Source organism: Symphalangus syndactylus, chromosome 8, assembly GCF_028878055.3.
Source record: "Symphalangus syndactylus isolate Jambi chromosome 8, NHGRI_mSymSyn1-v2.1_pri, whole genome shotgun sequence".
NCBI lineage: Eukaryota > Metazoa > Chordata > Mammalia > Primates > Hylobatidae > Symphalangus > Symphalangus syndactylus.
Window position 1 is genome coordinate 77,474,269 of NC_072430.2, and position 14,735 is coordinate 77,489,003.

General features: G+C 41.1%; 2 pseudogenes; both read right to left on the reverse strand.

Annotated features, from left to right (window-relative positions):
* Window positions 1-1,334: 1,334 nt before the first annotated feature.
* LOC129487212 (protein chibby homolog 1-like) lies at window positions 1,335-1,736 on the reverse strand (annotated as a pseudogene).
* A 7,263-nt stretch (window positions 1,737-8,999) lies between these two features.
* On the reverse strand, window positions 9,000-9,664 carry LOC129488776 (peptidyl-prolyl cis-trans isomerase A-like; annotated as a pseudogene).
* Window positions 9,665-14,735: the final 5,071 nt, after the last annotated feature.

The window sequence follows — 14,735 nt, forward strand, 5'->3', positions numbered from 1 at the left end:
GTCTGCAATATAGAATATCAGTGTTGGAAGCAACCTCAAGAACCATCTAATATTTTCATTTAAGAGATTTAGAAATGGGAGCACTAAAGTGTAGTGGTTGTCCATAGTCACGGCGCAGGTGGGTGGTCTTCCTGAGATTCCAGGTGGCTGATTTCCAGAGCAGTGCTTGTGCTTCTACTGGAGGCTGCTTAGGGTCCAATTGCTGAAGTGACTTCTGTAGGTATATTTATCCGAGCAGAGGTGACAAAGTGGCTTCCAGTGCTTCTGCAGGTTCTCCACACTTCTCTTTTCACACACCTTGCCATGTGTCTTGGGTAGTAAGATTTGCATTTTGTTGGGAAGCCTCTCCTTTGATCATAGGGAAGCCTAAAAGATCACTGATGTAAGCTAAAAAGAACTCAGATGGGAATTGATGAAAGCAATTCAAATGTTGGAGAAAGGCAGCATTGCTCAACAAAATGCTCCAGAGTCACTGATTTTAATGGCTGTTTCCTTAGAGAGGGTGGCCTTCTTACTACTGGAGGATTGACTAGTGACATTCCTAAGAAAGACATTTCTATAGAAATTCTGAAAGTGACTCAAAGAAACATGAGACTTCATTTTCATGGACTTAAAAATAATTTTAACATCAATCATTTAATGAAAAAGAAGTAGTGTGAACAGGAAGTAGCACAAAATACAGTGTTGCAGTGGAAGGTTGGTGCATGCTGTTGGGAAGTGGAAGCCGAGGAAGTTGTGGATGTGGGGAACAAGTACTCTGTAAGGACAGGGAGAGAGTGAGTGGTCAGAGGGGCAGAGAACCAAGAGAGCCACTCATCCAAGCAGCCCTAATATGGGCTCTTTTGAACTGGCGTCATGCCCCAAACACTAAAGGGGATGAGATGATGGGCTCCAGCTGCTTCTCCCAATGGTGTCTGTCCAACATGGTGATTCTGGGACATGGACATTTGCATGCTTACATGTGTAGAGGGCACCCCAAGGCTTATCATCACCCCCAGACCTCCCTGAGGTTTTCTTTACAGGCTGGCTTCCCTAGTAGTGCATCTGGAGTGACTTCCTAGTTACTGCCCCGGCCTGGATGCCTGGTTTCCTCCATTAAATTTCACCATCTTATTGCCAACCCAAGGGTATCAGTGCCTATTGGCTACATTATATGATACTGTCTCCCAGGACGTAATCTGCTAGTCTGCTAAAAAACAAACAACCCCCACCTCTCCCACAAAAAGAAACAAACAAACCCAAAACAAAACAAATAAAAAAACCTGCTTAGCCACATCCTACTCCCCTGATCAATGGCTTTCTCCCTGCTCTCCTAACGAATGTCTTTAGGGTCTTCATTTTCTCCCCTGGCTGACACTCTTCCATGCATCCAGTTCCTTCTCCATTAAAAGGGATTTAGCAGTGGTCTCTGAAAACATGTCCAGCAGGATGTCCACTTTCAGCTGCAAGAGACTGTTCTCTTCAGTTGCTAGTTCTGCCTGTGAAGGCACTGGGCCTCCCTCCGGTCCACACCTCCACTACTCCCTGTCTCTGGTATCCACCGGCCATTTTCAAACTTCTGACTTCGTGTTTGTTTTTGTTTTATGAACCTTTTCCAGGTTCATAGTGGGAATTCCATAGTCCAGGCCCAGCTCCACCTCCTGGGTTGACTGATCAAAGGAATGCAGGTTGGAGAGAGAAGCAGACTTCCAAGGAGGCATCTTCTTGGGACTAAACATACTCCCAAAGAGGGGCATCTTTGGCTTGATGATGGAAAAGCCAATGCTCCCTTCTCCTGACATGTCCCAGAAGCCAGGGTCCAAGCATACCTTAAGGCTTCCTGTAAGGACCCCATCCAGGTCCCGATCACCCACTGTGACCATAGCCTGCCAGCCTTCCTCATGGATTATTCTAATTATTAATTGGGAATAAGTGAAGTGAAGACAAAAGGTCTCCAGAAATGCTGGAGACGTTGTTGACTCTTCTCTTACTCTCACACCCACTTTTGGTCTCTCAGCAACTCTTCCTAGCCCTAACTGAAGATTATGTTTATGTATGTGTGTGTATATATATATATCATAGTGATAAGAGCTATTATATATATAAAAACTAGCATATATATCTCCAAAATTCTGGCACTTTTCACTACACCCTACCACACTGCCACCATCTTGGTCAAAACCACATTTCTCACCTGGATTACTGTAGAATACATTATAGCAAGACTGCAATTACTAGATTACTTTCTGTAATAGATTATTTTCAACTGACCCCTCACTTGCACCTTTGCTGGATGTAATCTATTCTCCACACCACGGCAGAATGCTCCTGTTGAAGGTAAGCCATTTCTCTGTTCAAAACTTTTCAATGGCTCCCCACCTCACTGAAAGTGAAAGCCCAAGTCCCTTCCGTTACCTACCAGGCTCTGTGTGTCCTGGCCATGGGGCTACCCCACACCCCTGTCATTCATGACCATTCTGAGCTCATCTGCTGCCTCTCCCACCCTTTAACTGCTCCAGCCACACGTATCTTCTGGTGCTTGAATGAGCAGGCATATTCCCACCTTAAAGCCTGAGACCCCCATAGCTGTGCTGGCTCAAATTTCAACCCCTTCATTCCAACACTTTCTACCCTGACTCCTTGCTTTACTTTTTCTCCTTAGCTCTTATCACTATGAAACATGCTATATATTTAACTTGTTTTTCTTGTTTGTTGCTCTTCTGGTGGTCCAAGGGAGAGAAGACGGGGGTGTAGACTGAAGAGTTTGCAGTGGAGATGATGAGAAGAGTCTGGATTCAGGATAAATTTTTGAAGGTCATGCTGACAGGACTTGCTGTGGGGTTGAATGTGGAGTTGAGAGAAAGAAATCCAAGGAGATGACTCTGGTTTTGACCTGAGAAATTGGATGTATGGTGGTACTAGGATAGGAAAATAATTTAGGAATGATTTTTTTTGATAGAGAAGATCAATAGCTCAGTTTCAGCCATGTTAATTTAAGACACCTATTAAACGTACAGAGATGCAATAAAGATGTATTTATACATGCAAATCTAAACCTCAGGAAAGAGATCTGGACTAGTAAAATGCATTTGGGCATCATCAACATTTGGATGACATTTGAAGACATGGGGGCTTTTGGAATCACTAAAGAAAAAAGTGTAGCCAGAGAAGAGACTTATAAAAAAATTGCTGGAGGAGCTAGTGCTTAAAGATTTAGTTTAGGAAGGAATAGGTGATACAGAAAAGAAGAAACTATTTCAGGAGCCCAGCTCATGAGAAGGAGAGCAAGCTGGGAAATAGAGCACAAGTTTACTACAGCATGTGACTACAGATATGAATAAGCTTGTGGAATGAAGGTGGGAAGTTGAAATGGTTTTCACATGATTATATCTATATTTCTGCATGAAATATACAACAAAGTCTTCGGCTGAAGTTGAGTGGGAGGAGATGTTGGAGATTTGAGGACTGAGGAGAACGTGTGTAATAGTCATCTTGGGAGTAGGTTAATGAATTTACTAGGGAAGTTTAGTTGTCAGATAGTGTTGAGTGCTCACTGAAGATTTTTGGTCATAAATTTGAAGTGAGTCCTGATAGCCTTGGTTGTGTGTGATTTTTCTCCAGCAACATTTAGCTGCTTGGGTATGGGGGTACAGTAACTGATTAGTTGAGCTGAAGAAGAGTTGGAGTGGGGAGAGGGAGAAATGGAGAGTTGCTATTCAATGGGTGTAGCTGCCATTATGCAAGGCCAGAGAGATCTGCTGTACACCATTGTGCCTGTGGTTAGCATTATTACATTGTATACTTAAAATTTGTTAATAGGGTAGATTTCATGTTAAGTCTTCTTACCACAATAAAAAAATTAAAAGACAGGTTCCATATAATATCAAATAACATTAGATTTGGTTGCAGACCTCAGAGAAAATTTCTAACTGGATATGCATATTAAAAAATAAAAGTAAAAAGCTAAAGAGTAAAAATATAAATAAACCTTCAAATAAAGGTTCAGAAAAATAAAGCTCTGGAAAGCAGATTTGGATAAATGGACTTTATAAATCAGGAAATAGAATAAAATGTACAATAGATGGCCGGGTGCCGTGGCTCACGCCTGTAATCACAGCAGTTTGGAAGGCTGAGGTGGGTGGATTGCCTGAGCTCAGGAGTTTGAGACCAGCTTAGGCAACATGGTGAAAACCCATCTCTACTAAATACAAAAAAAGTTAGCTGGGCATGGCAGCGTGCGCCTGTAACCCCAGCTACTCGGGAGGCTGAGGCAGGAGAACTGCTTGAACCCGGGATGTGGAGGTTGCAGTGAGCTGAGATCCCTCCACTGCACTCCAGCCTGGGCTGGATATTTGAGCAAAGGTTGGAAGGAAGGGACTGGAATTGACACACAGATATCTCAGGAAGTGCAGTCCAGGCAGAATGACAACAGATGCAAGGTAGGCCTGTGGCTAAAGCAAGGTGCCCTGGGTATCTCGGAGGGCTTATACTCTCTGCAAGGGAAGAGCAGTAGGAGAGGAGGTCAGAGACATGATGGGGGGAAGGGATCAGATTGCATGTAGCATGTGCCAGCTTGAGGAAGGCTTTGCAGGTCATTGCAAAGATTTGGCTTTTACCTTGTGTAAGATGGGAAGCCACTAGAGGGTTTGGAAAAGAGATGAGACATACTCCTAGAAGGACCACTATGCCTGCTGTGTTGAGAGAGACAGAAGAGGGACAAGATCGAGGGAGGGAGGCCAGCTGGGAAGCTCTTGCAATAATCCAGGTGAAAGCAGATAGTGACCTACACCTGGCTAGTCGTGCTGGCGATGGAGAAGAGAATCTGGCCAGAATTTGGATGTGTTGTGAAGGAAGAAGAAGAAGTGTTTGCCAATGGGCTGGAAGTGGGACGTGAGGCAGAGAGGAGACAAGGGAGAGTCTAAGAACTTTGTCCTGAGCAACTGGAAGGTTGGAATAAATATTTACTCAGGTAGAGAAAACTGAGGGGTAGTTAGATTTGGTTTCAAATCAGGTTTTGGTTTTGTTCATGTCAGGGTTGAGATTCCTTTCAGACTTGAAAGCAGAGGTGTGGAATAAGCAGTTGGCTATATGAGACTAGAATTCAGGGTTCTGAGCTCTAGTTCAGTTCTATTTTATACTGAAGATAAAAATTTGAAACTCAAGCTGTGAGACTGCATGAGATCTTTACAGGAATGTGTGTGGATAGAGGAGAGAAAAGGCCAAGAATACAAGAGGCATACCAATGTTCAGGGGTCAGGGAGATGAGCAAGGAGGTCAGGGAGATGAACAAGGAGAACGTGGTGTCTGGGAGCCAAAGGCTGCAGTTATTGGCAATGGCAGGGTCTAGGTTTCACATGGTCTAGGTCTAGCGAAATAGTGGAACACTATTTTGAAGATGATATTTTGCTAGACCTAGACCAACGACCATGTGAGTGAATGGCTGAGGTGGGCTGGAGGAAAAGGTCATTGGAGCAAAGGAGGACAAGGAGCTGGGTCTCAGGATGTTGGTTGACTCCAAAGTCAATGATGGGGCTTATGGTAAGAGAAAGGCAGTGAGTCATAAGCTGACATCATCCACGACTCCATGAACCAGGAGGCAGCCAGCACACAGCAATGAGAGGCTTGTGAGGCTGCATAGTTTGGTGATTGGCTTCAAAAAAGCTGGGGTTTTTGAAGGAGAAGGTCAGACATTTGAGAAGTTACAAGGGGGCACCAGATAAGCATTTACCCCTCTTCCAGCTTTCAGGTGTTTGGGGAAGAGGAGAGGCAGTCTTTAGCTGAGAGGGCTGCTGGAAGTAGAATCCTCAGAGGACAGCCTGGCTTCCCTGGGCAGGAAGATACATTTATTTTTAAATTTATTTTTATTTTAAATTTTTTATTTTAAAATGTATGGGTACTTAGTAGGTATATATATTTATGGGGTACATGAGATATTTTGATATAGGCATGTAATGCATAATAATCACATCACAGTAAATGGGGTATCCATCCCTCAAGCATTTATCATTTCTTTGTGTTATAAACAATCCAATTACACTCTTTTAGCTATTTTAAAATGTACGATAAATTATTGTTGACTGTAGTTATCAAATCCTAGACCTTATTCATTCTATCTAACTACGTTTTTGTACTCATTAACCATCCCCACTCCCCTGCTCCACTATACTTCCTGGCCTCTGTAACCATCATTCTGTCTCCCTGTGTTCAATTGTTTTAAGTTTTAGCTCCCATGAATGAGTGAGGACATGTGAAGTTTATCTTTCTGTGCCTGGCTTATTTTGCTTAACATAATGTCCTCCAGTTCCATCATGTTGTTGTAAATGACAAGATCTCATAGGAAGATACATTTAGAAGTGGAAAAAGGTGTAGGAGAGTTTGCCGATCAGTGAGTTCCTAAGGGTGCTGTGGAAAAGCTTGGGAAGAGAGGAGGGTTTGTGTTAGATTAGATAATATCTGTCTGTTGAGGGATGATCTGCCGGTGACCCAGGTTAAAGTGTGTGTTGGGAGGGTGGGTAGCGGGAAGGAGCCACGAATGGCTGGTATTGGTATGAGGCATTTGGGATTAGTCCAGAGCAGTAAGGGGCAAGATCTCCAGGCAGCTGGTCTAGCCTGAGGCTGGAGACGTCATGGCAGGAGGAAGACAAGATGATTGAAGACCCTCCTGAGGCTGGTCACACCCCATGGGTAGGGTGGTGAAGAGTAGAGTAAATCTCTCTATGATAGCTAATCAGAATATTGCTATAGTCATCACGGTTGAGGGAAATTTATCAGCAACTAGGCCATAGACTGACAGAAGTTTATCTGCAACTAGGCCAAAGACGGATGAATTGCTTTTTGTCCCCACCCACTGACTATCCTAATAAGTGTTGACAAACATGAACCAAACTTTTGCTGATAAAAAGAAGAGATATTCAAGGAAACCTGGAGAAAGAAAGAGGTGAGCATTTTACAAACTTCAGGAAATGGCCAGGCCTCTCTTTCCTTTAGTTTTCATGGTAACTGTTGGCCAGTAAAGTAGAGCTGCCCTGGGCTTCTGCGTCTGTCTTATCCCCATCAAGGGTCTACTGAGCAGGGAGATTCTAAAGGCTCATTTGACAACAAAAGGTTGGGATGGCCAAGAGTTGCTTCTTTTCCATTTCTTTCCATTTACTTTCATTTTCAAGCCTCGTTCACTGCGGCTATAGGACTCTATTGCTCATGAAGGGCAAAGGGGTCCTTCTCTGTATTCATCATGTGGGTTTTCAGAAGGGCCCCTGGCCTGGCAGTTAGAAGGTAGGATTCAGTTCGGACTATTTTCCTTACCTCCCTTGTGACCTGAGCTAGGTCACTCATCCTCTCTAGACCTCAGTCGTTTCACCTGAGGTCCTTTTCACCTCTCACATCCTATGTCTTGAAGTTACTTGAGTCAGCAGGAAGTGAAAGTAGAATCTGCAATGTCTTGGTACAAACTAAGGAGAGAGCCCAGGATTTTAATTCAGCATAAGAAACTCGTTATTCACTCTAGGGTTAATTGGGTTAATCACTTTATAGCAACTTGACTAAGTGACATCACTTCTCTGAATCCATTTAAAAATTGTATAAAGCAGGTTGATATTTGCACTTTTCTTGGCTTCTTAAGAGAGATTTTGATACTATAAATAAGATTATTAGTAGGGACAAATATGGAAATGATAAAGATGCTTCCAAAATTCTTACAGGTACCATTAACTGGCATAATATCATTGATTGTGGATTGAATTGGCAACCAATCAATCAGTAGTAAGCATCTATTTTTTCCATCAAAGTATATTTATTGAGGGACAGGATTATGTTGAGGGAATATAGATAAAGTAGAATAACATAGTATTACCTCACAGCTGGGGTTACCTAAATGAGATAACTTGTTTAAGGTCATACACTACTAAGAAGTAAGTTAGGATTTGAACTTCGATTTGTCTGCCCCAAAGTTGATGATCTTTCTAGTCAGCCCCCAGCCCCTTCTCATATTTATATGTTAAGTAAGTGGCAGGCACTGTGCTAGGAATTAGTGTTGTCCTGGCAGCATTTGGCACTGGAAATGGGATCTTATTTCAGCCAATCATTAGTTGTCCCATGAATTAAAACCGGCTATATTATTTTGATTCTTGGCTTACTCTTAGAGCCTTATGATAAGAATTAGAAGCTGACATGACCAACTACAAGGATTCTTCAGTGAACATTCATGTCCTGCAATAAAATGAGCATCTCAGGTGTTCTTTTCTCAGTGGGTGAGTGGTATTCCACATGTTCCTCTCACTGATAGCCTGTGGGAACATGGAAGTTAGAGCGTGAAGTAAAAAGTCAGGACAGCTAGAGAAAGCCTTGTCTGACCCAAATCTACACTTATATGGGATATGTGGATATAAATATTCCACATAAATAATATGCTTGTGTCATTCACTTACTTTTTGCTTTTTAAGAGAACCAGAATCACTGTGATTCATACTGAAACATACACACACGTGTATCCACACACAAACCCACACTATCATCTGGCCAAATTACCAACTGCCCAACCTTCGTCTGACAGTTGTGGAAAGAGAAATGCAAAGAGTTTACTGCCTTGTAGAGATTTCCCAACTTGAAAGAGTCAATTGGTATAAATACGGGCTTCACGACCTCAAATTCTTGGGGTTTATTTCAGGCAAATTGTCTCTTTTTTGTCATGCAAGAAACTAGAAAACAGTACAGTGTATCTGTTTAGATTCTGGCATCTGAGGTCTTTGTGGACTTGAATGCTGATAGGGTGATAATGCATCTAAACATTTAACCCAAAGGCTGCCAGATAGTAAAATTGTAATTAATTTACTAATTTAATAATTTCTTGCATCTTCAAGTAGAATAAATAGCTTAATGACTTGGAGTAAACCAACTTAAGAAATTAGTGTCTTCCACTAACTGGAGTTTTGAGGACAAGGATTCATCTTTCTATCTTCAGTGCCTAGAGTAGTGCCTGGAAGTGAATGTTTTTTTTTGTTTGTTATTTAGTTTTCATTTCATAATCATAAACTTAACTCTGCAATCTAGCTAGGCATGGAAGGGAACAAGGAAAACATGGAACCCAAAGGGAACTGCAGCGAGAGCACAAAGATTCTAGAATACTGCGAGCAGACGGGGTGGAGGGCTGCTCTCCTGAGCTGCAGGAGGAATGGTCCAGTGGTTAAGACAAAACACAAGTCAAACTTATTTGAGTTGTCCAAAGTCAGGAATGGTGACCTTCTTGCTGGTCTTGCCATTCCTGGACCCAAAGTGCTCCATGGCCTCCACAATATTCATGCCTTCTTTCACCTTGCCAAAGACCACATGCTTGCTATCCAACCACTCAGACTTGGCAGGGCAGTTGAAAAACTGGGAACCATTTGTGTTGGGTCCAGCATTTGCCGTGGACAATATGCCAGGACCTGTATGCTTCAGGATGAAGTTGTCGTCATCAACTTTGTCCCCGTAGATTGACTTGCCACCAGTGCCGTTATGGTGTGTGACACACAAACCCTGGAATAATTCTGTGAAAGCAGGAACCCTTGTAACCAAACACTTTCTCTCCGGTGTTCAGAGCACAAAAGTTTTCTGCTGTCTTTGGAAACTTGTCTGCAAACAGCTCAAAAGAGACGCGGCCCAAGGACTCACCGTCGACAGAGATGTGGAAGAATACAGTGGGGTTGACCATGGCTGGTAATACAGAGCTCCCGATGGCAGCATCTGCAAAGCACTCAGTGAATGTTTATGGAATAAAGTGGAGTCCTATTCCCTCAACCTTGCTACTACTGTTTCCCACATTCATTTTCCAGACAAATTCCCAGACAAGTTAGGGAGGGATCCTATGGAGAAACATACATTTCTCCAAATCCATTGGTAGTAGAAAATAACCTTGGACATAGGTCTTCAATGAATTGGTGTGTAATTATTCAACATCTGAGTCAAAATGCAAACAGTAGCTCCAGTCTACACAGAGTAACCCGAATTAAATATAGCCTATATTTGTTGTGCTGACATCCATGTTGTTGAGAACATGCATATATATATGATGCAGCTCAAATAACATAGGGAGAACAATGGTTAAAGTCTAAGGCTCTTGGCTGCCCTAATGAGATGGGGAATGGGGAGTTTGGGCATGGAGGTGCTCATTATGTGAAAGATAATATTTCTATTCAGCATCATAGAGCATCCATTTCAGCTGAGATCTCACTCTGGGAGCTCCTTTTCCGTGCAAAATATAGAACACACATGTTCAGAGAGAATGCTTAGAGAGAGAGGGGAAAGCTCTGAGCCTGTAACGGTGGGAAAAAAGGTCTTTCCTGGCTATAAGTAACTGGCAGCAATGTCCAGTAGAGAACATTAGAGCAAATCTCATGTTATAAATACAGTTGATAAGCAGACTGTCCTTTACTAGGACTTGAAGCTATTGCAGTCAGAGACTGAAAATTTCCTTCAAATCCTAATGAGGGCCATGGTACAAGGAAGCTTTGAGGGCTGAGAGCAGTAAAGGGTGCATAAGAGCACTTCATGTGAGCCTAAATGACAGATACGATAGAGGCCTTGGGTGGGAATCAGACAAGATTATTTCACAGAAACTTAGGATTTCCATTTGTAGGAAACTGGGAACAATGAGCAGAATCCTAGCATTCAGCCTTGCTGTATACACTTAGGCTCAAAATTTGGTGACTTGGAGTTCTTATATATTGTATCAGTCATTCCCCAACAATCCTATTCTTTAATTTTGTTTTCTTAAATTTTCATTAAAGAACTATCATCATGTATTCTTATGCTTAAGAGATAAATGCTGAAGTATTTAGAGGCAAAGTGTCAGATGTTTGTAGATTACTATCAAGTTGTACACACACAGAGATAAAGCAAATATGATTGCCATCTTTTGAATTATAATTCTTCTTCTAACTTTTTATATGTTAAAAAAATCTCATACTAAAAAGTAGAAAGAGAAAACCATATCTGATATTGGTACAGATAGATATCTAGACTAAGTGCACCTCACTTGTCTATTTTCGTCAACATTTGACTGCCCACAGTGATCTATCCAAATTGGCAAAAACTTCTATAGAACATTCCTCTACAAAGGCTTATTTCTGTCAGTTCCATTCGTTAATTCATTCAGGTATTGTTGAACATCTACTATGTACTGGGCACAATTCTAAGTCCTGGCTATATAGCAGGAAGCTTAATCCTGTGCACTTATATTAACTACTATTTAACAAAAATACCCTTTAGAGAAAGTAAGTCTTTTGGAAGGTATATAGGTTTATTTTTAATAATGTCTTCCTTTTAAAATACCAGTTCCTTTAAACGTCCTTACTAAACCTATGTATTACAAGAAAAACGACTTGAGTTTCGCTGGAAAAGCACTTGTAAAATGTACTTTATTTCTCTCTTTATGGTTCTCTGGCTTCTATAACTTAAAATATTGCCCTGGGGAGACAGGAAGACCAAAAATTCCAATCCTGTAAGAATCAGAGGCAGGAAACTAGGAAAAGTTGTTAGTTCAGTCAAGTTTAAATGAGAAGGAACACAAAGATTAGGCTGGTAATTATTTTAACCAGAATAATGGGATAATCTGAGAGTGAAAATGAACCTGTTTACATTTCATATCAAACTTATTAAAAAAACTCATGTACTCGGGAAGCTGAATTGGGAGAATCACTTGAACCTGAGAGGTAGAGATTGCAGTGAGATCCTGCCACTGCATTCCAGCATGGGTGACAGACTGAGACTCTGTCTCAAAACAAACAATCAATCAAACAAACCCCATGCACAGAGGTGCATAGTGTTTCTAGGCACATTTGTGGTATCCAGGGCAAGCTCTTCAGGGCAAGGGCGTTTTTAGATACTTGTGACTGTTTTATCACTTACTCTTGAAGATCAGCAATTCATAAAACTTAATACCTGCTGATTTTAGCCTGCTGCAATGTCACCACCCCAGGGCACGCAATACCATTTCAAATGATGTCTTTGGTTTACCAGGTTTCATAGGCCAAAGAACCTTCAAATGGTGCATCCTACCCTCCACACTGCCTTTTACTCACTATTCCTATAGTAGGCCAGCAGGAGATCTACTCCTTACCATGAGCAGGAGCGTTTTAATAGCAGAATATGGGAAATAATGATTGCTATGTTGGGTTTATATGTTTTGTTTGCAAAATAATGAGTTTTAGGTTAAATTGAGGCAGGTGTGCAAATGTTCTGGTGAAGTCCATGCAACCTCCCTCCAAAACAGCAAACTATAAAAAGACTCTCATAATAGTGGTCACCGGCATCAATAATTGTAACAAGGGGCTGGAATATCAATCACAGGAAAGACAAGCATTTTGATAGCATTAATCAGAGCTGGTTTTCTCCTGCAAGTCATGCCAAAGCTCTTGGATTGCTGCCCGTTCCCATTGTTTTCTGTCTGGTGGTTTGTACACAGATTCCTCTCCCCTTCCCCAGTGTGGCCATAATGAAATTGGGGAATTAACTCAGAGCAGAGTTGTTCTAGTTTGGATGTGAAGGTAAACACAAATGGAGAAAGTTCAAATTTTTGAGAAGAACAAACAGCCCTTGTTACTAAACATTAGCTGGCAAATGCAATAGACATGTACAATGGGCAGATACCATGGATGATTTCTCATACTGGCCAAGAGGAAAGATGGTCACAGGCTATAAGGCCTATGTGTAGTATCTTCAGAAAGAGTTTTTAGGTATTTTCATTTTCAGCAGCCAAGGCAATATATTTAGTCTTCTGATTTTGAGTAACACTCTGCCATCACTAACAAAAAGAGATGAGAGGAAAGTCATGTGCTTGAATCTCTTTAATTATCATCCTGCACTTATTTCTATGCAATGCTTAGAGATTCCATGGGGACTGATCCAATCTTTTTGCTTCGCCTTATTGCTCATCAGACCCTCCTCCAGATATGAAATCTGTACAGGTCTATTTACTTATTTTGGGTCTCAGTTGGACCAGTTACAAATGACAGCCAAGAGCATGACTTGGAAATTCAAGCACTGCAAGATTGGAATTTCCCCAAATCATAAATGGCTTAAATATTGCTTGAATGGAGGTAATGATGTAATTTTATGTTAAAAGGAGAATATGGTATAAGAGGGAGGACTTTTCAAAGAATCACACATCAGTGAAAGAAGATGAGTTAAAATAGAAAAATCTACCCATTCCATTGGAGGCTTCATTCCAGGTCTCTCTGTCAAAGTGATACTTCCTTTGGATTCATTCAAAGGAGGTATTTTATTTTATTTTTTTGAGACAGAGTTTCACTCTGTTGCCCAGGATGGAGTGCAGTGGCACGATCTCGACTCACTGCAACCTCTGCCTTGCAGGTTCAAGCGATTCTCTTGCCTCAGCCTCCCAAGTAGCTGGAATTACAGGTACTTGCCACCATGCCTGGCTAATTTTTGTATTTTTAGTAGAGATGGGGTTTCACCATGTTGGCCAGCCTGGTCTTGAACTCCTGACCTCAGGTGATCTGCCCACCTCGGCCTCCCAAAATGCTGGGATTACAGGCATGAGCCACTGAGCCTGGCCCAAAGGAGGTATTTTAAAAAATCCTTGAAGACAAGAAGCAAGAGCAAGAACTTTTACCTGCACACATGTCAAGTATATTATGTATAAATAATTGTAGAGTTATATATCTTTCCATGGGATTAAAGCCATTGAAATGAGAAAAAAAACCATGTATCGTAAGCACAAATGTATGTACGTTTATATGCCTACACAAAACCAAAATAAATGTTGAAAATGAGATTCAATAACTCAAACAATCATTTTGATTAATATTTTTTTCACTGACTTGACTGATATTTTGTAGTGACTAGAATGAATTGTGACTTTGTATAGACATTTCATATATGGAACTGGTCCTTGAAAAATTAATTGGTCAGGTTTTGCTATAATAGATAACAACCTATGTTAGAGATACCTCACATGAACAAATTATTATTCTTTATAGCATATATTGACTAATTAATTTTCCAGGGAGCTATAAAAGTCCTAGAGAATATTATTAACTAGCAGTAAATGAAAATGTGTTCGTTCCCAGCTACTGGGGAGGCTGAGGCAGGAGGATTGATTGGGTCCAGGAGGTCAGGGCTGCAGTGAACTGTGATTGCACCACTGCACTCCAGCCAGGGCAACAGAGTGAGATGCTGTTTCAACAACAACAACAAAACAAAACAGAAAAGAAAAGAAAATGTGTTCAAATGTCAAATGTTCGAGTTTCTTGTGCCTTTTATTTCATAATAAGGAACTCATTTTTTCTAAGTGCCAATAAATTATTGTCTTTAAGGTGGAGTATACATTGGAGGCTAGCTCCTGACTTTGTTCATTGTTCTTTTCCACATTAACATAAGCTAATCTTTAGATATGAAACACACACCCCCCCCCCCACACACACGCACACATATTCTAGATAGACTTTCGAAAGAGTAATTAAATTGTTATGAAAAGAACGTTGCCCCGAAATTATATTGACCTTAATTTGAAAAAGACAAGGAAAATATGGAAAATGAAAGAGGGAGAAATGGTTAATTTGGTTTATAATCCACAATGATAATAATATATGCTTCCAAGAAATTATAGATTAAAATAATTAACATGGCTTATATATGAATATTAATGTTTTTTTCTCAGAGGACCTCTTTGTCTCAGTGCCCAACATGGCTCCATCCTGACAGAATTTCTTCCGTTGTCCTATTCGGGCAATCAGTGCCTCAGTGTCTTTGTTTGTCTGATG